The 22,500-nt window shown below is 35.7% G+C and overlaps 1 protein-coding gene across 1 annotated transcript in view; it reads right to left on the reverse strand.

The window, feature by feature from the left end:
- Positions 1 to 22,500, reverse strand: part of UNC5D (unc-5 netrin receptor D) — a 794,598-nt gene that overhangs the window by 495,362 nt on the left and 276,736 nt on the right. The window lies entirely within an intron of this gene.

A 22,500-nucleotide genomic window follows, 5' to 3' on the forward strand; every position in this document is an offset into this window, starting at 1 on the left:
AAAGAGGCAGAGAAATGCAGAGAGAGACAAAGATACAGAAATACAGGAAAAAAAGGGGAAAGAAGGAGGGGAGAGACAGAGACAGGGATATATATATATATAGTGTGAGAGACAGAGACAGAGAGAGACAGAGACAGAGACAGATACACACATAGAAAGAGACAGACTCAGACGGAAAGAGGCAGAGAGAGAGAGAGAGAGAGAGAGAGAGAGGAAAAAGGAGAGAGAAAGAGGGAGGGCAGAGGGAGACAGAGACAGACAGAGAGACACAGAGAGAGAGAATAGCCCAACTCTTTGTACAAAGGCTCTAGGTGGCTTGGAGACAAAGAAATAACAGAATCTTGCCGAAGGGAAAAAAGAGAGAGGCAAAAGAGGTGGGAGTGATAAAACATATTCCTCAGAATAATGAATAAATAGTAACTTGAGCTGTGGTTTAGTATTGTAGTCATTCATTGCATTTCCATGGTTTAAACTTTATCTACCCTAGAGATTTGGAGTAATTTGATGAAGTTTTGTATATTTCTGGGTGTTGTGGTCTTGTGTAATTTCAAAGAATGGTGAAGTTAACAATAACCAGGTTTGCATTTCTATTTGCTACATCTGGAATAGTGCCTCATGTGAAATCTGTTTTAGCCTGTATTTCAATGGTGAATCTTGAGTCCATCAACTCTGGTGTCTCTCAAGCTGTCAAGCCAGACTCCCTGGGGAGATTATAACCTCTTCCAGGGGAGGCTCATGCAAGTCTAGGGAATATTCTTTAAAAAGAATATTTTTACTCTGTTTCTCAGAAACTGGCAGGACCCTGTTGCCCAATTAAGATTCTCCCTGCCTTGCCCTGAATAGATGCAATCTGATAAGCCTAGCTCAACAATCAAACTTGGGGGCTGTAAAAACAAAAAGGAATTTATTTTCCATCTTCCTCTTAAAAACTTCTAAATCATTTAGGAAAGGACTCACCAACTTAGATGCTGACATTCACTGGCTTCTGTCATTTCCAATGTTTTCCAAATATGGGACCAGAGACCTCCAGCCTTGGGAAAGCTCTGACTAGCTAAGTGTGTCTAAAGGACATGGCAAAGCTAAAAATATCTAATGAGCAACATTAATTCAAATGTTTGTCAGTTACAGAAGGATGGTCCAATGGCACTAAATTGAGCTAAAAATATATGAAACAACATGTTAGAAATCAAAACAAGAGGCTCATTAGTGCAACATGAAAGGTCTGAATTTGGGGAAAAAGATGTGTCTCCATTTAACAGGCTCTTCCCTAAAATACACACACATATACATACATACATACATGCATACATACATACATGCATACATGGATACATACCCAAAGATAGTACATTTTCATTATATAATCTGATGAATAATGCATTGGAAATGGTGGCAGGTTTAGCATGAGCTGTATATCTGAGATTGTGGGGGTTCCACGTCTCCTTAATGCTGTCCTGTCACATGGAACAACATTTAGTTTTTTGATTTGAACATCTGGCCTCAAATGTGAAAAGGCTTAAACAGACAGCTCAACAAATTCAGCTAGGTATGTTTGGATCACTCTGAATTCTAGAATTAATATATGCTCAACAAGCAGTTATACTTAAATTACATTCCAGCATGAAGGAAAAAATACGTCCAAGAATTATGGAATTGATGTGTTCTCATCCTGCTTTCCTTCATTATTGACCCCAGGTTCATTTCTGACTGAGGGCTTGGCATTACTGATGAAATTCCTGTGTCCTACTTTTTTCCACTAGACTACAGCTACTTAAATGACTGGATGCATCTATCACTTGTTCTCATTATTAAGGAACCCAATCTTGTCATCTATAGGAGACTAAGGCCACCTTCAACACTGACAGGCTTTTAAACGAAGCCAAGGAAAAATCCCGTTACAATTATGGAGAATGGCAAGAGCTGAAAGACCACCTGGGGGAATATGACGCAAGACTGAAGATTAAAATAAAGAAAGCAAACACAAGATGAAATGTACAATGAAAGTTAAATTCATTTTCTGTGTGGGATAGTAGAGAGAGGGCACTTGGATTCAGGAAGAGCTGGGTTCTTGAGCAATCTTGCCTCTGAAATTTACTAGCTATAGAGTCAAGCAACTCCATTACTTTGAGTTCCTTCAGAGCAGGGACTGTCTGCCTTTCTTTGTATCTTCAGTGCTTAGCGTGCTGCCTGAACATACAGTAGATGCATAATAAATGCTTTCTGGTTGACTTTCCTTAGACTCAATTTTCTCAGCTATGAAATAAAGATGATAATATTCTGACTGTGTAGTATGTGGGTTTATAGTTTGACTCAGATGAGAAAGTGTATCTATAAATGCTAGGTATTATCATTGTTATGTTGTCCTTTAGTCATTTTCAGTTATGTCCGACTCTTCATGATCACATTTGCAGTTTTCTTGTCAAGGATACTGGAGTGGGTTGCCATTTTCTTCTCCAGTTCATTTTACTGATGGGGAAACCGAGGCAAACAGGATAGAAGTGACTTACCCAGGGTCACATAACTAGTAAATATCTGAGATCAGATTTGAACTCAGGTCTTCAGGCGGGGCACTCTATCCACTGAACTACCTACCTGCCCATCACTATAGTAATTCTTATTATTAAAGGTAGGGTAAATAGGTGGATGAAGCCTTAGAGAATTGGTTTCAGGAAGACATGTTTTAAAATCCTGACAGACACTAGTAGTATGACTGTAGGAAAACAACTTTACCTTTCTCAGACTCAGTTTCTTCATCTGTAAAATCTTGATTATGGTAGGGCTAAGGATTTGTCTTAAAGATCAAAATGCTGATTCATGTAGAGTGATTCACCACATTTAAAGCACCATATAAATGAAAACTGTTATCACTATACTGTCATCCTCCTCCTCATCAACTTCTTAAAAAGTCTTATATTTGGGGTAGCTAGATGGCACAGTAAATAGAGCACCATCTCTGGAGTCAGGAGGACCTGAGTTCAAATCTAGCCTCAGACACTTAACACCTACTAGCTGTATGACCTTGGGCAAGTCCCTTAACCCCAAATTGCTTGGCCTCCCCCCCCAAAAAAGCAGTAATAATAATAATAATAATAATAATATTATAAAAAATCTTATATTCAATGTAGTTCAGAGAAATGATCCTAGGACAAATTGTTGTCTTCACTAGACTTTGAATTCCATGTAGAACAGAAGTCATAAACATTTGCAATGGTCACATCTATTAAAACACTGTTCCTAAATACATCATCATCATCATTATCATCATCATCATCATCTTCATCATCACTAATCTAATTCTTCTTGCGTATTATTATGTTTTTTGGATAGAAACTGCCAAAGAAGTTTCTGTCCTGGTATTATTCTTTTATATTCAATAATCTTCAGACTACTATGTAGGCGAACCTCATACCAGGCTTATAGAACACTATTCAGAAACATGCCTTGAGAAAAATTTTGAAATCTCTTGAGAGCCAAAAGTAACTCCATCCTCCTCTGTAATGGGAAGGTCTCAGTGGATTTTTTTTACTTTATAAATATGTTATAAAAGACAAATAGATATAGGTGGGTTAGGCAGAAATCTCAAGTACAGTATCAGTGCATGCTGTGGTATTTCATTTTCCCTAGTGGATTTGGTGGCTTCAGAGAAAACCAAAAGAAAAATAAATATTCCTTATAAAGTACCAAGGTATATGGAATTAGAATTAGGACCCTGCTAGGCCAAGATGCACACCATAAACCACGTTTACCATCATCCTTTATTTGACAAGTCAGAGCAAATTACCAAAGAGATGGCATTAAAACCCATCTTCCTGATTCAGTCCCTCCTCTGAAAAGAAGTGAAGAGGCTTTATTAGGTGTAATAAATGCCAACTCTCACCTGGTGCTCTGACAGATAAGGTCAATTATATAGATAGCCTTTCCTCCTGTTCTCTCGAGTACTGTGGTTGGTACTGCCTCACTTAGTCCACTTTTCATTAGTGGATCAAGAGTTTCTCCAGAGTGTGACAGAAAAATCAAAGATTTTTGAGGGTTTCCCATCCTGTCATTTCTTCACTGGGTTACAGAAGCAGACCAGGAGGCCAGGCAGTCATTGCCTGAAACTAGACATCATAGCAAAGCAAGACAAAGTAGCTCATTTTCAAGCACATACTCTTAGTCTTCTTTGGCTGACCTGGAGAGAATAATAGTCCTGATCAATAAAAATTGAGAATGAGAAATGAAGAACCACATGAGTTAATGTTGTCTTGAGTTATGATCTCTTACTTTGGTCTTTCAGAATGTACTACTTCAGTGGGATATGGTAATAGCAGCATATACATAGTTGTAGCAGCAAGCACCCCAAGCTTCCTCAGGGTTTGCTGCCAGCACAGGTTCTTGGATCTGCTTTGTTAAAGGAAAGCAACTCAAAATGGGTTAACAAGCTTACTTTAATCAGTCAGACATATATCATTTACCTTGTTCAGGGGAAAAAGGTCAGCACCCCGAACTTCAAAGTATACAGACAGAATTATCAAGACAGAAACAGATCTAGTAGACAGATTTCAAACTGTCCAAACATTACATCCATACCAAATCAACATCTGGCTTTCAACATCTGGGTTTTTCAAAGCCGGGAGGTGTGGGGGGGGGCCTCAGGACAATGGCTTCCCAGAATCCATATCACATCACAGAACACTTCTCAAAGTGAGCCCCCAAAACAAAGCTACACATCAGGGCTTATATAGCCTTCTCCTGGCTCAGAGAATGTAACAACCTTCTGGACCCACTGGCCAATCAAGAAGTATCTACTGAAAAACAAGCCTCCCACCCCAGGCTCCAGGTGCACTTTAGCCTAGGGGCAGGGAAGATATTTAAATTTGCATTTCCATTACAATAGTGCATTAACATTTTCAAAGTGTTATAGACATCATGGTGTATCATTTGAGTTTCACAACAATCCTGCATTGTAGGTGCTAAGATTCTCCTCATTTTACATAAGGAAACTGAGTGTGAGTGAGGTTAAGTAACTTGCCCAAGGTCAGGCAGCTAATAGTGTCTGAGGCAGGATTCAAATTAGGCCTTTATGACTCAAAGTCAGATGCTCTATTCTTTGAACCATATGCATTTCCTTGACTTTTTGTACTTTTATCTCTGGAATTAGTAACTTAAAACTCTCTTGACCTCAATGGTCTCATTTATCAAATTGTGATAATAAATAATGTCTACTACCTTCCTCACAGGGCTGTTGGGAATATCAAATGATATAAGACAGATAATATCCATAGAGGATTAAATAAACACCAATTACTACAAAGGATTTAAAATGCTACATATAGTAGAATGTATCTCATTTTTGAATGAATCAATACAAATGAATGAATGAATGAATAAAGAATTAATTAGTTGCTTACTACATGCAAAGCAGTGGGCTAAGTGTTGGGGAGAAGAACAGAAAAGGAAGACAACTCCTCCTTTTAGAAGCTCACATTCCAGTAGAGGAGGCACGATATAAAGAAGGCTTCAGATGCAGGTCAGATGGAAAAGTCCCATGATCCTTAGCATAGAATTGCAAAGTATATACTAAAGACCTCTTAATTCAACTTCATAGGACTCCTGCAAAAGTGATTTTCAGTCTGGAGGTTGGGATTTTTAAAGGCCATTTTGAAAGAGTCAGGAGATGAGGAGGTGGGGCTCCAAATTGTTCCTTGACAGTAACTGTGACTGGAGAATTTGATGTAATAGGAATAGAGTTATCTGTATTTCTAGCTGTTCTCTTCCAATCTTATCCAAGACAAGAAGCATCTCCTCCCTTTTAGACCATTTGCTATTGACTGCAAACCTTTTGTACTCCAAATAACTGTTGGCAGCATCCATGCTTTTTTTTTTTTTTTAATAACAGCAATAAGATCTTCTGGGAAGAGTATAGGACTCAGAGTAAAGATATTTGAGTTCAAATACAAGCAGCAACCTGTGACCATGGCCAAGATACTTTCCCTTGCCAAAGTTCAGTCCCTTAATTTATTAAATAGGCATATATAGTTAAGATTACACTAACTAGCTCAGAATCCTATTTGGGAGAAACACTTAATAAAACTAAAATATTATGTTTCTAAACTATTCTTATTGGCAGTACTAGAAAATGGAAAGTTTATCGAACTGTAGTCTAGAAGGAACTAAGGGGGAGCAACTATTACACCTCCAGCCAATATTACAGAAAGCTGACAAAACATAAAACTGATATAAAGAGGAAAATATGGTGTAATTCAATAAACAATTGGCTCCATCCTAGCTTAGCAGACCACATGAAAAAGAAAGATATCAGTTTTAACAAAAGTCTCCCATAAATCTCTATTTTCACTCAATGCTACATTTTTCTGATGTTACCAAAACACTTGGGAGAGACAAAGTCAGACTAGTCTGCTGTGTGTGGGCTGGAGGTTAATTTTACACTTAAACTAAAGGAAGATGAGGAATGTCCTCGTGGGTGGGAGAGTGGGTGGGTGGCAGATGTCTTACTCTGCCTTTTAGAAACCCAAGTTCCCGAGTAGAGGCCCAAACGTGTTCTATCCTTGAGAGAGATGATGGCACGGAAGAAGACTGCAAGGAAAGATTGTAGACAAAAACAGAACTAGGCCAAACAGCAATTAAGAGAAGAAATTAACTGAGAAAATGCCAGAGGGCTTTACTCTCCTTTCTTTCTGTTCCCCTGACACAATTCTTAAATTAAATGTTAAAGGAATAGAATTGCTCAGTTCCTTGCTATGCTCTTCTCTTAATTGCCAACCGCTCAAGAGTTTAGATGACACCGGATGATGATGTACTCACCTTTTACTAGAGTTTCCACTTCAAAAGAGCTAGTCTTGGAAAAAGTGATACCAGCATTCCTGAGAGGTAATGCTTTATACTCAGGAACACAAAAGGAGGAGTTTTATTAACACAGCTTTGTGAATTTCTTTTTTTATTCCTTTTCTTATCACATCAGTTGTCTGTATTCCCCTATCTAAAATGACTTTAGATTAATTTTGTATTTGTATACAAACACAGATATACATATATGTGAACATATCAACATGCACATATACAAATGTACACATAGGATTGTAAGCACACACATATGTATGTACATATGTGTATAGATAGATAAATGATAGATAGATTTGACTGTATCTGTCAATAGATTGTAACGGTTTGAAGGGTTAAGGTGGTTTCGTTTTTCTCTTTATCTCCCTAGTGTCCCCACATAGTATGTATTTGATGTCTGGAAAATTCATTTCATATCCCAGAGCAAACTATACTCATTTTATAAGACTTTCCTTTATAATTTGATAACATAAAGAGAAGTGTACTGTTAAGCCCCAAGTCTAAGTATGGTCATGTTAGAGACTGGAAAAACACCTCGCACTTCCTAAACCTCTAAATTTTTGTTCTTTTAACTAAGCAAACAGCTGTTAACCTGAACAAAAAGTTCAAATGTAGAAATACACACTCTCCTTTAAGTCTCAAAAGCTTTATCATGAAGCAGACCATGAAACGTTAAAATGAAGATGTATAGCCTCCCAAAAGAGATAAGCATTCTAGTGATTTTTTGGATGAGTTGGAGCCCAAAGCCTGTAGGACAAAAACATTATTTATTTTTCCTTCCTTCCTTCCTTCCTTCCTTCCTTCCTTCCTTCCTTCCTTCCTTCCTTCCTTCCTTCCTTCCTTCCTTCCTTCCTTCCTCCCTCCCTCCCTCCCTCCCTCCCTCCCTTCCTTTCTTCCTTCCTTCCTTCCTTCTTTCTTTCCTCTAAAACAGCTTGGGAGGGGGGTGATTTCTGACATTAACATATTCTAATACATAAGGGACCAGTGGTTAAAAAAAAGAGATGAATATTTTCAAAGTTTAAAAAATAGTTGAACCTCCTTCCCTGTAGATAATAAATACCCATAGCTCATGGGAAGCTAAATAGTTAGTACTGATAACAAATTTTCCTTCTCAATGCTCCTTCTTTGTATGTATGTCCAACATATGTTCATCATTGCAAAACTGCAGGGATCAGGTCATTAAATGAACTTTATCTGACACTTTACAGTTTTCAAATGTAACTAGGTGGTGTTTTTTTTTTTTTAATGATGGCAATGAGGATCAACTCTCCGCTTACTTAAATAACAAAATTAACTCATATTTCTCTTGAAGATTTACGAAGTCCTTGCCTCCTCAATAACCCTGTTTTCACCATCCCATTAAAAAATAAGTCAGGCCTTAGTGTGGAAACCAAATTCCATAAACCCAATATGAGTTGAGACACAAAGTAGTAAAGTCACTTGCTCAAGGTCATAGAAGTAAGTCTCTGTGTGGGGATTCAGTTTTAGGTTCTATATCTCTAACTTCAGCCCTCTCTCCTTGGTGTCATAATGCTTCCCTGTACCACATATTTAGCCTTAAGAAGACTAGGAAGAGACACATAGTACTATCTTCATTTATTGGAAAAATTCTTATGAAGTCTTCCCAATTTATTCACTGTATATCTTGTTGTACATTATTGTTTTCATGTTGTCTTCCACATTAGATTGTGGGACTCTATGGTAGAGACTTTGTTTTGCCTGTATGTGTGTGTGTGTGTTTGTGTGTGTGTGGTTGTGTCTAGTGCTTGGCATGCAGTAGATAATAAATGCTAGTCTTCTGACTGAAGAACAGGGATTAAACTTGTTTATCTTGGCCCCTGGGGCAGAATTAGTAGGGAAGGAAGAAGCTTTGAAGAGGCAGATTTAGGGTTCTTAACAATTAGAGACACCCAAAAGTCAAACTGGATCCTTGGGAGTGTGAGGGCTCAGCTATCACTAGAGGCCTTTTAGTGAAGGATGTATGATGGAGATTTGAGGTCAGTACAAGTTAGATCAGATGCCCTCTGAAATCCCTTCCAACTCAGAGATTCTGTGGTTCTCATTTTATCTTATATGTAATATATAGTACACACAACACATATATGTATGTATTTCATGTATACTTATCATGTTTACATTGTCTCCCCTGATAGAATGCAAGCTCGCTGAGGACTGAGATTGTTTCTTTCTGGTCTTTCTCCAGCATTTAACACAGTACCTGGTATATAATTGGTGCTTAATACATGGTTGCTGATTATGGATTTGGTAATTATGAGTAAAACTACTTATTTCTCTAATTTTGGATGAGCAAACTATTCCCTTGGGTCACACTACTAGTAAATTTCACAGCTGGAACTTAACTCTGATCCATCTAAATTCAAATCCATGTTGCTTTCCAGTATACCATAACACAAGGGGAAGTTAAGCACAATCAAATGAAAACAAACCCAACAGTCAAGTTCTGATATTGTGCAAGACAAAGAGCATAAAAGCAAGGAAGAATCAGAAATGAGAGCTATGGATTTTAGTTAGGCCTAAAAACCTCTTGATTGATATGATGCTCAATCAATCAATATATTAATTGAATACCTACAATGTTCATCAAGGGATGGGGAATCTGTGGCTTTGAGGTCACATGTGGCTGTCTGGGTCCCCAACTGCTGTCTTTTAGCTGAATCCGAACTTCACAGAACAATTCAGTCAAAGATCTGCACTTGAGGACCTAAAGGGCCATATGTGGCCTCGAGGCTGCAAGATCCCTACCCCTGTGCTAGATAGCAAGTTGGGCCTTGTGGAGGCAATAGACAGACGACTAAATTACAATCTCTACAATCAGGGATCATATAATCTCCTAATTATAGGACAGATATATACAAAAAAAGTTTAAAAACAAAGCAATAAATTATATTTCAGTGCAATACTCAAAGAAATGTCATGGGGCCAAGGGAATGAATGGCATGGATAGCAGGTGATAGAGTCACTCAGAGAATAAAGAAATCACAAGGAAGAAGACTTCATAGAAGAGAAGGGAATAAGTATTGGTTTTGGAGGATGTAGAGGATTTGGAGAGACTTATTCATCTCTCTATTGCCTCCACAATGCCAAAGATTTGGGGAGACATTAGGGAGGTAGAGGGAATCTAGGTTCAAGGAAAAATGTGAATAGCAACAAAAATACAGAGACTAGACAAGCATACTGTGGGTACCATCCTACCATATAACTATACTATTTTGTTGATACTCAAGAGGCCAGGGGTCAGGAAGTTAGTTGAGCAATTAGCTATTTCTCTAACTTCAAATAAACTTGAGTTTCCCACCAATATATCCATTACATGTCTCTTGTGTTCTTTTAAAAATCCTCTCCATCTCTCTGCTGAATTGATGGAGCCACCAAACTTTGTTGGTTCTAGAATTAGACAAGAACAAAAATCAAAAACTTTTAGGAAGTGGAAATTCTCCTATGAGGTGGTCTGTAGGTCAAATCTACTATGAATAACAGTTCCAAATTGGAACAGAATAGAGATGAGCGAAAGGAAAAAATGAGTAATAATTCTGTCCTCTTAGCCATTTAAAGGGAATTTAGAAACAGTTAAGAAAGAGCTAGAAAAGAATTCACATTTTCTGGGGAAAGTTCAGACAAATAATTATAGCTGACATTTATTTAATGCTTTGCAGTTTACAAAGAGGCTTGCATACATTATCTTTTGAACTAAAAAAAAAAACTATATGCAGTAGGTAACACATTTTAATCCATATTTTAGAGATAAGGATATTGAGGTTAAAGGGTTAAGAACCTGACCTGAGGTTAGACGGTTAGTAAGTGGCAAAGAGAAGAGCAAAATTCAGTGATTTTAACCTCAAAATCTGTGCTCCTATTATATCACAATTGCCTATAAATGTTCATAAGAAGATAGCATTTGAAGTTCTTTACCTTTGGCATTTCTTCCACTGTTAAATCATATTCAAAATAATCAATGAAAAAGAAAATAATTGTAGCACACACTGAGCTAGAAAGTAAAAGAGGGAAAAACCTGGGTTAAAAAAAATCCCCTTAACTAGAGAGAAAATAAAATACTTGATCAAAGCTTAATTTGAGCTTTTTTCCCCACTTTGTTATATCTCAGTAACCAAGAGTAACCACTATTCTGCTGAAGATTAATCAAATAGACCCTATGGGGAATAAAACAGTCTTATTTTGTCTTGTCACATATGCAACAGAGACTGAATCCAAATTAGTATGTATCACAGATCCTCCTTTCTGGTGAATTACCCACAAGTGCAAGAAAGGTACAAAACAGCAACAATGTACCATGTGCTGGAAGAATGGGTGAGTACACATAGAAGGGCTACAATCCTTGTTTCTAAATTTCTGGTGGGTTGGTGTCTCAAGGAAGTCCAAGGAGCCCACCTGAGAGAAGAGGACCCAGGAGACCTACATAGCTACACAGATACTTTTGTGGTCCTTAAGGCACATTTGGAGAACTAATCTAAAACAGAACAAAAGCAAGGAGGGGTAGGTGGGCATGATCAGTGATGTCCAACTTATAAAATATGCTAGCTAAACACTATCCTTTAACATTACATATGGTGACATTATTTACAAAGTAGCTTCATCTGACACCTATTCCCCTCCCCCAAAGTTCTGCTCCATTATCATAGCCTCTGCATAAGAATTTCCCTACATGTCAATTAAAGTAACATCAGGACTTATGCCTCCTTTCCACAAACAAATTCTGACTCTGCCATCAACCACTCAATTTAACAGAAATCTTGGAATAAAGAAAGCCTGGGGAAATTTTTGAGAATAGAAAGGTTAGTTTTGTCTAGCAGAATGCCACACTCTGTTTCCCTTAGGCTACCACCTAGGAAGGGGTTGGGATCCCTTATCTAACACCACAGGAAATTGGAGGAACTACTATTTGAAGTTCTTATTCCCTTGCCTTTTTATCTTATTTTATTTTTTTTTTTGACAAGCTATTCCAAGGAAGTTTATGTGATGACAATGATTCTCATGGGGTTGACCTGATAATTCTACTCTGTACTTTTGCAAACTGTCAGAAAGTTTTTTGTTCATCTGATGTCCTGAAGGTCAGCAACAGTTTAGGAAAAACTATTCTCCTTCTGCATGATAAGATTTAACAACAGAAGATGAATGAGAAGGGAGAATTTGTGATTGTGTTTGTGTGTATTTGCCTCAGTGAATGTATTTCCCTGAGCATTCATCCCCCCTCTTTACCAACAAGGGGAAAAAAAGTATCTTGGACATTGCCAAAAACGAAAATAAAAAAAGGAATGAAAATGAATTCAAATGAATGAATAAACTTACATGGAAAAGACACTCCTTAACACATTCTGAGCACACTTCGACTAAATGTGCTGAAAACTTGAAATCAACAGGTTCTTTGAACTGCTCATTACAGAGTTAGCTAGGACTGTGTCTAGAATAAGGAAATCCCCACTATCCAGAAAAGAGGAAGACATAGTCTTACAGTCTCTTATTGTTATGAGAGCATTTTCTATGTTGTATTTAGCCTTAGGATCCACATTTCAGGAAAGAAATTGATAAGCTGAAAAGTATACAGAGAATGGTGACCAGGATGATGAGTAGACTAGAGATCACAATATGTGAATTTTTGTCCAAGAAATGGAAGATATTTAACATGGAGAAGAGAATACTTAGGACATGAAATATGTCTTCAGATATCTGAAGAGTTATTAAAAGCAGATCAAGGGTATTCTGTTTGGCTTTAAAGGTCAGAAATAGGACTAAGAGGCAATATTTTAGAGGGGTAGATATTGAGTCAATATAAGGAAAATGCCCTTCTAATTCTACCTGTCCCCAAGTGAAACAGGCACCTTATGGAGTGAGTTTTATATTACCAGAGGTTTCCAAGATGAATCTGAAGGTTCCTTTTTGAGAGATTTTGTAAGAGAATTGCTGTTGAAGGAGAGGCTGGAATGGATGACCTTCAAGGTACCCTCCAAACTCTGAAAGTCTATATTTCTATGGCAAATTATTACTTCATAGACAATTTTCATTAAAAATAATACTCACTGCTATGGATGTGGCATTATATGGGTTGATATACATATATACAATATAATAATAAATAATATTTTAAAAATTCTAATTTTATTTTTTCAGCAACACATGAAAATAGAAACATGATGTCATAAAACTGTATTTTTCATATTGTAAAATTGTAATTCCTTCAGTTGGAATGGACAAGAATAAGCCACCCTTAGACTCAGATAACCCGAGCAAATGCCTTAAGGGACATACTTGAACAATCCCCATTAACTCCTTTTGATAGATCTGGGTGTAAGGACCCACTGCTTATGGAGCTGAGTTTATCATAGATACAGAGTTTACTGCTAACTGTCTCCACCCCAAGACAGTACTTCTTGCATTAGTTCAGCTATATTCCACCAGTTTAGGTGTCACCTTTTCCCCAATCTTCACAGTTAAAAATTATTTCCCACATAATTTTTCTTGAAAATTGGCATCTCAACTTTATACTAATTATACTCTTTGCTGAATTATAATTATTTGTATATATTCATAACTAATAATCTCTATGAGGGCAGAGATTCTATCTTTTTTTTCCTAGTGGCAGTGCCTAATCAATAAACATATATCAAAATCCTGCTATGTGCCAGGTGATACTAATATAAAATTGAGAAAGTCCCTGTCCTCAAGGATCTTATACTTTACTAGGTAGAGGTAATTTGTAAGATGAGTAAAGACAGAGATAGGAATGTGAAATAGAGGGAATAGCAAGTATGGCTGAAACATTTAATGCATGAGGAAAGATCATATGTAATCAGCCTGAAGAAGCTAAAACTTTGTAAACCTCACTATTGATTACATCCAATTTATCTTTCTTATATCTTGTTTATACATAATTGTTTTCATATTATGTCTCCTATATAGTGTCTGAGACCATGATACTTAAGGACAGGGAATTTCTTTTGTCTTCCTTCATATCCTAAACTCTTAGCAGAGCGCTGGACACATAGTAGATCTTGAAAGTGCTAACTGATTATAATACAATAGAAATCCTAATACAGACAGTGATTTCAGCTCTATAGTTCAGTGCTTGAAATTACAATACTTCTTATGAAAAGGTGAATGTTACAATTATTCTAAACCTTCATAGAAAAATCAGTAAATCTCGTATAGATCATGAATCCTGTAATATATTTTAATCATAATGCTTATATTTATAAATAGCTCTTCCCCCTCAATTTTTTTTTTCTTAGAGCCTCTCACACCATAGGGGCAGGCCTGGGGATGAGAGTATGGAAAGTTATTATCTCCTAATGCTAACATTACTATATTTGATGTTGTCTTGGGGGGAAAAGAAAAAAAAAACACTGAAAACAAATGATAGGGGATAGTAAAAGCAAAAGGTCAACTATTTCCTTTTGTTTTACATAGAAAAGGTAGAATTGGTCCCTAATCAAATCAAATCAAATCCCTTTGTCAACTAAAAGTTCTAATTAACTCACTTTTTATCACTGATCCTAGGCCACTTTGTCAAAAACAAAACAAAAATCTCTCAGAATAGGGAAGGAATTCTCAGGTCATCTGGCTTAACCATATCTGAACTTGAATATTCCCACAACATTCTTGAGTGGCTATCTATTCCTTTAGAAGACCTTCAGTGATGGACAGCCCATTCCATTTTGAGAGTCTATTTTGTTTATTTATTCATTTGTTTTTTTGAGGGGGGAAGGTAGGGAAATTGGGGATAAGTGACTTGCCCAAGGTCACATGGCTAGTTTTGTCTGTGTTTGTGTGTTAAGTGTCTGAGGCCAGATTTGAACTCAGGTCCTCCTGACTCCAGGCCCGGTGCTCTACTCACTGTGCCACCTAGCCTCCCTGAGTGTATTTTATTTTGAGACAATACTTGAAGGATACTTTGTTTACATCTAAGGTAGCTTCTCTACAACTTCTGCAATGATGCCTAGTTTGGAGCCCCCAGAGAAGATCAGAAAATTCAAGTCCTATTTCTTCATGATAGCCCTTCAAAAAAATTGAAGGCAACTATTATGTTCTCTCTTAGTCTTTTCTTAATCAGCATAAAAATTTCAAACTGATTCACCACTTTCTCATCACATCAGGGTTTGCAGTTCTTTCCCCATCTTATTTGAATTCCCAGGGACCAACTGCAGTATGTTGGTATGTTTTCCAAAACATGGAACTAAATATAATGCTGGAGATGTGAACTGACTAGTAGACAGTGGTGGTACCACTTCCCTCACTCTAGACCCCAGTACTTCTATCAAAAGTGGCTATCAAAGTCCTACTTTGATGCTTCATTCTTGTATGGAAATGAGACTAGTTCTTTAATGACACTGACAAAATATAACTCTGGTTGTCAACATGGAAATTTTCAAGTATGGAGGTGGTGAAGTACTTTATGTCTGTTAACTACAGGGAAGTTTAGCCACTTGCTATTGGTCACCAAAGCTCTTGAAGGCCATCTATGAAGTTATAGAAGGATTACAGTTGGCTTGGGGGAAGAAGAACTACAGAACCATGACTTTTTGAAATACCAAATGAAAACTGTTAGCTTTTAATTTTTTAAGCCGCTTATCACCCAGTTGACTCATATTGAGTTGGCAGTCCACTAAACTGGCAAAAAAATTTTTTTGGCATAAACTATTATCAAGCCAGACTTATCCCATCCTCTTTTTGTACTCTTGATTTTTGAAATTCAATTGTAGAACACTACATTTATGTCTATTAAATTAAATTCTTATTAGTTTGAGCCCAACATTCTTATCTTCAAAATCTTTTTGATATTGACTGTCATACAATATGTTCATTCTTCCTTCCACTGCTGTTTCATCTTCAGATGAGGTAAATGGGCTATCCAAATATATTATTCATATATATATATATATATATATGTATATGTCCATATATAAAAGTCACTGATAAAAATTTGCAACATCAGATGGTTAAGAATTGGTTGCATTGTCTTTTGTCCTTTTGATTTAAGACCAAGTAGCTGATCCCTGTCTTCTCAGAAAAAAAAAAGTTAGGGTAGTTATACAACTTAAAAGAAAAAAATAAAATGGAGGATTTAAAAAATTAATTTTCTTAAAAGAAAACTTCCATTTGATGCATGCCTTTTTCTTTAAAATTAATTAAAATTAAGATATACATAAAAACAATATTTTTAAAATTAAAAGAAATATTGTGCAGTATATATATATATATATATATATATATATATATATATATATATATATACATCAGATATGGGACTGATATTGAGAAACTATAACAGACCAATATAAAATTGCTAGTACATACTCCTCAGTGACTCAGTGGTCAAAGGATATGGACAGACAACTTACAAAGAACATATATAATCTCTTTAAAACCATAGGCAAACTGCACAAATACTCTATTCATCTTATTAATCTGAATCAAAACAATTTAAAAATATTACCTTGTACTTACTAAAATATCAAGGAAAGAAGGGAAAACAAATAAACAAAAAATCCTAAAACTAAAATTCAGTGGAACTGCAGGAAAGTAGACACATGCATTATTGGTGACATTGCAGTTTACTGGAAACATTTTAGAAAATAAAATAGCATTATTGCTACAAGAGTTGCAAAACTGATCATATTTCTAAGACCTACTATTGTACTTCTTGGACTTTTCTCTTAAAAAAATATGAGGGGGGGGCGGCTAGGTGGTGTAGTGAATAGAGCACTGGCCCTAGAGTCAGGGGGACCTGAGTTCAAATGTGGCCTCAGACACTTGATACACTTACTAGCCTTGTTACTTTGGGGAAGTCACTTAAGCCCAATTACCCTCCAAAAAGCAAAAAAAAAAAAAAAAAAAGGGAAAATGATCTGTCAGTAGTAAAAAATGCAAAGCTAGTTTGTTTTTATTAACACAGATTAGAAAATCCAATTCAACTCAGTTCAGCAAGCAAGTATAGGTAAAGTTTTATGTTAAGCCCTGAGAATACAAAGCCAAATACCAAACCATTCTTGTCTTCAAGAAACTTATTTTCTTTAGGGATACATATACCTTCCTTTAATAAAGTAAATACAAAGTGCTTACATAGCAATTTCAAGAAGGAAGGTAGTAAAGGGAGGAAAGAAAAGGTCTTAGGAAATGGCATCTAAGATATAATCTGAAGGAAGCCAATGATTATATGAGGCATATACATGTATATAAACATATACGTTAGAGTTGGATAATGACTAAATTATTTGATAACATATTGGGATCTTGTTATTAAAAATAAATATTAAGCATATAATAGATGACACATGTCAATATGGCAGAAGGACATATAATATCAAAAACACTGAATTTAGAGACAGGGAAACTGGGTTCCTGTTCTGGTTCCTCCACTTAATGACTGATCATGAGCAAGACACTTAACTTTTCTGTGTGAAACCATTTCATCATCTCTAAGTAGAGAGGTTAAATTAGACGACCACTAAGGTCCCTTCCAGTTCTGAACCAGTAATTATATGTGATACATAGAAAGATCATCAGAAACCTAATAGCATGCACAAAAGAGTAAAATGGGGAAAAAAAGAAGAAAAATAAAGAGAAAGAGAAGGGGAGGGAGAACAATGATTGGAAAAGAACTGCAGGAGAACAAAATTATAGAAAAAAGAAAGGGAGAAAGGAAAGGAAAGAGTGGGAGGGAAGCCTAGGGAGAGGTAGAGAATGGTGATTTGAAAGAGGGAGAAAAAAGGAGAATGAGAGAGAAAAAAAGAGAGGAGAGAGAAAGGTGGAAAAGAATAAACAAGGATAGTTTAACTTATGATAGATGTGGAAAGGGGTACATAGGTTGCTCTGTGTATATATGTTTGCATGTTGTCTCTCCCATTAATATGTAAGCTCCTTGAGGACAAGAGCTGTCTTTTGCCATATTTTGTGTCCCCAGCAGTTAGCACAGTGCAGGGCACATAATAGGTGCTTAATAAATATTTAATGATTGATTGTTGACTGTTTTCTCACATTTCAAACTACTTTGTAATGCTAATGGTTTTATGTAAGATTTTATTCTTAAATTTTGTATGTTTATTTGATTATTTTTGTTAAGGATTATTGTGTACAACTTAAAAGAAGGAGAAGTTATACCTAACTCTTATTACATTTTACACATGGATAGTCATGGGCAAGATCAATTCTAGAATCTTTTCCTAGAATTCCCTTAGGACAAAAATCATAGCTTTAGGGAATACCTCAAACCAATCCATACGTACAGTCCCATCTCATAAATGTAACCACATTTGATAGCAAAAGCATTCATCCTAGTCTGCTTTTATTCCAATCAGCAAACAGAGAGAAACACAGCAAATAGTCACCCAATCCAAATACTGTTCCTTTTGTAATGTAACTGAATATTCACAAGTTTTTCACATGTATCTGTCTGATGAAGATAAAATATTTAGTATCAGTTTCATGCTTCCAAGGAGCCAACGTCACTAACTGCATGAAAAGTGAATGCTAGTAAATCCTCCCCAGGTCTGATGCTTCCTGATGCATCTCGACTATTGGCTTCTATTGATTTCTTATTGAAGAACAACAGCCAACACACATGGAAGTCACATGTCAAGCACTGTATTACTTTCTAGGTATGTGGCTGCAGACCCCCGAATAAATTACTTCTGCCCAAACCCAGTCAGTATCATTTGCCCTGCTTAGTTCTTAAGCAAGCTCTTCCTCTGAACAATGACAATTATGCCAGATCAATGGGGACAAGGGATGTTTGGGGTCAGTGGAAAGTCACAGTCTGCATTTGGTAGCAGAGGGAGTTGGGCAGTGAAATGCTGGATATTTTTTTTTTTTACTTCAATATTAGAACTGAATAAGATGAACAATTTAACAATGACCTAAATTTAAAATAATGGATAATTTCCAACCTCAAGAACCTTCATCCAAAACTTAAATGAGTCACAACAAACCAAGCTATTTTTTTTTCACTTCCCATGTCTGATTGTGTACACATACTTTGGTTTCGTAAGTAGTCAAATATTACTGTGTCAGCTCTTGTATCTCACTTCCTTCAGACAGTGTGGATTGCTTATTGGTATCATGACTCCTGCTGAATCATCTACATATTCTCACCCATGATATCATGGCCTGTTGACATTCAGAATTGAAGAGATAGCTATGGTCAGAAAATGTTTTCTTATGCTTACCTGAAGATGCCTGCACATTTTTTGCTAGCAATAACATAAAAAGAAATAGAACTGATTTCTAAGCAAAATTGATTAAGGCCTTTTTAAGAAATTCACACAAATAAAGTAGTATTTTGTTTTGTTACTAGTCTATATAAAATAGAATCTTTAGTGTGCATACAGAAACAGAAGAGAAGATTATGTGGGCCAGTTTCAAACATAATTTCACCTTCCTATGGACACTTGGAACAAGGTATAAAAATGAAAAAAAAATGTATAGGGGATGACAAATGACTGTCAAAGCCCCCACTGGGAATTAGAATCTGATCTGTGATCAGCATTTCTCCATTTCTACTAAGAAATCAGATAATGTATTTCATGTCCTGCCCTGCTTCTCTCTCCTCCATTATAAATAACTATTTGACCTGTCCCCAAAGGAGAAAAGAAATTTAGAGGAACTTTGTGAACTCCTGATATACAGATGCTTCTCTTAGATCAAGTTTCGCCCTTATAACTAGATATTATATTAACAACACCACAAAAATATGAGAATAAAACAATTAAAATGATGAAACAACAACAGTGTCAACAAGAACATTAATAAATGAAGATATATGGAGGATGTTTTCAGAAAACCCAAGGAAGATGAGATTATATCCTGATACTTTTTCTCAACTAGAAAAAAAAGTTGTTTTGTCTATTTGTGTGATAGTAAAAATAACATCAAATATATACAAAAAAAGATAATAGCAGGGTAGCAACTTGTCCTAGTTATGATTTTATCTGAACTCCAAATAACAAGATGATTTTTTAAAATAACAACAAACAGTAGGAATGATTTCAAAGCCCAAAATATTGACAATGTTGTGGGGGTTTGGGAAGTAGTAAAATAAGAAAATGCCAGCCAGGGTGATTCACACTGGGCACTCTCTGTGTTCTGTGAGAAATTGGTAGGAGCCCTGAAACACTGGCCAGTTGGGTTCTGGTGTTACTGTTGATTCAGTGTATCCTTCAGATAATGTGATAAAAGCGTTCTTACGAACCTAAGAAATAGAAGAGATGGTATAGTGCTACATTTTCGCTCTACTCAAAATCATTGGGCTGATCAGTCACTTCAGAAGACAGCTGAGTGGGTAACAAAGTACATGTGAATAGGAAATCCAAATAACAAAAGAACATAAGGGTTTCTAGGTCCACTTTCTCATAATGGATAACAAGTTTCATGGCAGCATATTCAGAAAAAAAGTCAAGATTAATTAAAATATTAACTATAGAGGATTGAGAGAAATAATAAAAGCAGAGAAAAGGAGAACACTAAAAAGAGAAATCTCCTCTACAGTTGCAAGAACTCCACCATAAAAATGCAAGATGGATCAAACAATAAACAGAAAGCTGAAACACCATGAATATAATTAATACCAGAATAATTAACAACAATTACAGTTTCTCTGCAATTCTGGAATGTATGTGAGGGAGTTAGGAGGGGACAGATAAATTGAAAACTATTGGCTTAAATGTTTCATTGCAGATATGCATTAAAAACAAGGTGTTTTGTCAGTTACCTTCTTTATTGACAGAAAGTAACTCATATATACTATCAAAGGATGAGTATGCTACCAAGTCCTCCAAAGTTGGGTCAATTGTGTTCATATACTTTATATGAAGTATTCATAGTGGCCACCACTTTACAAAATAATAAAAACATACAAAAATTAATTAAGGAATAAAAACAGGTGAGCCCCAAAGTCACAGAATATATAAATAGCAATTTATTGATTTGACATTTGTTGAACAAGTTGTCCAAAGCTGCCATAACATATATATGCTATTTTTTATTATCATAAACGGATTATTCATGTGCTGCATGAATACACTAATATATACATACACATGTATTTGTTTATATTGATATGTAATATGGTAACATTCTCTAGGTATGTATGTATATATACACAGAGTCAAATACATATGTGTGCTACATATTTATATCACATATATGTATGCATATGTAAATATAATTGCTTTCTTAAACATGTTACAAGAATAATTTATATAAAACCTGGAATTTTTCAGGGATACATTAAACCCATCATGTTTTTTTTTCTAGGCTTACAGAGATTATTATTTCTCTTAAAAATAACTAAGTATGGTTTCTAAGTTGAAGAAGGAGTCAAACCAGAATATAAGGATGGATGATCTTAATTATCACAGAAAGGGGAAAAAAATACATTAAACAGCTCCTTCATTTCATGGAATAATTCTCAACTGATATTGAATTGTTGCTTGAGCTTGTTAAGTATAAAATTCTTAATATATTTCAAGGGAAGGTATTGATTGAACACTTCTATCTTTAATACATTGGTCAATTTGAACCAACAGATAAAGACAATACATAAAATCACCTTGGTCTCATCCAGACTTAATAATGTTAAGAAACATATTGGCATCCTGGAAGCAAAGCTGAAGGGGAAGTACATATTTAAAACCACTGACATCTATAAAATAACAATATTAATATAAAATTTAGAATATTAAAAGAGACAGTATGATATGTAATGCATTTAGAAAGCATTATTCTCAAAACCCCTATAATATGAATGAAATAAATAGCCCCTTACTATAAGGCAGCTATATAAATACCAACATTTCTTCATGAAAAATGAGGAAGAGGATTCATAGACTTGTTATGGGCATCTGATGAACAGATCAAAACCTACAAAAATATTAGAAACAAGCAGACATCATTTCAGTAAATGTTAGTAAAAGCTGGTAACAGGTACAACCTTTGTATCTAATGAACATAACCGAAAGTCTTTAACCTCCAGATGAAACTAATGAAATGGCTAATATCCAAGATGAGAATCAAAGGACATCCCATGGACAATAATAACTTGAATCCAGTCAACAATATGTTAACAAAGAAACTATGCAACAAATGATGACTATGTTGTTTGTGGTAAAAGCGATGGTGGTGGTGGTTATTAGGCTACTTCAGGACCAAGTCATTATAAAGAAATAACAGAAGGACAACCTTTAAGGATTTAGTGATAAGTATATATTATGACCAGAAACTGGGGAAAACTTGTAAGGTTGGCAAACAGCAATACTGTAGGTTGTAAAAAAAAGTTAGTACTTGCCAAAAAACTAGTGAGACATGAAGTATCAGCAAGAATTATATGTTGGGAATTATAATTCTACATCACAGATTAATAATTGACACATCCTTAAACAACAAATACACACTTCAACTATTCTAGCAAACAACCAATAAACCACATTAGAAATGGACCATTATCACAGAGTGAACTATTACCAACAATCACCTGGATGATGAAAAATTAAGGATAATTTTAATAGATATTCCTTTATTCAATACTCACAATTTCTAAGTTACACACAAAAAATGATATAAGACCTAGGAGAAAAGATCAAAATTCTATCGGAATAGAAAGAGGTGCATCTAAGTCCAGTTGTCTTGTATTCCGTT

Source organism: Petaurus breviceps, unplaced genomic scaffold, assembly GCF_028583685.1.
Source record: "Petaurus breviceps papuanus isolate PSGF00001 unplaced genomic scaffold, PetGlider_PUasm1.0 90919, whole genome shotgun sequence".
NCBI lineage: Eukaryota > Metazoa > Chordata > Mammalia > Diprotodontia > Petauridae > Petaurus > Petaurus breviceps.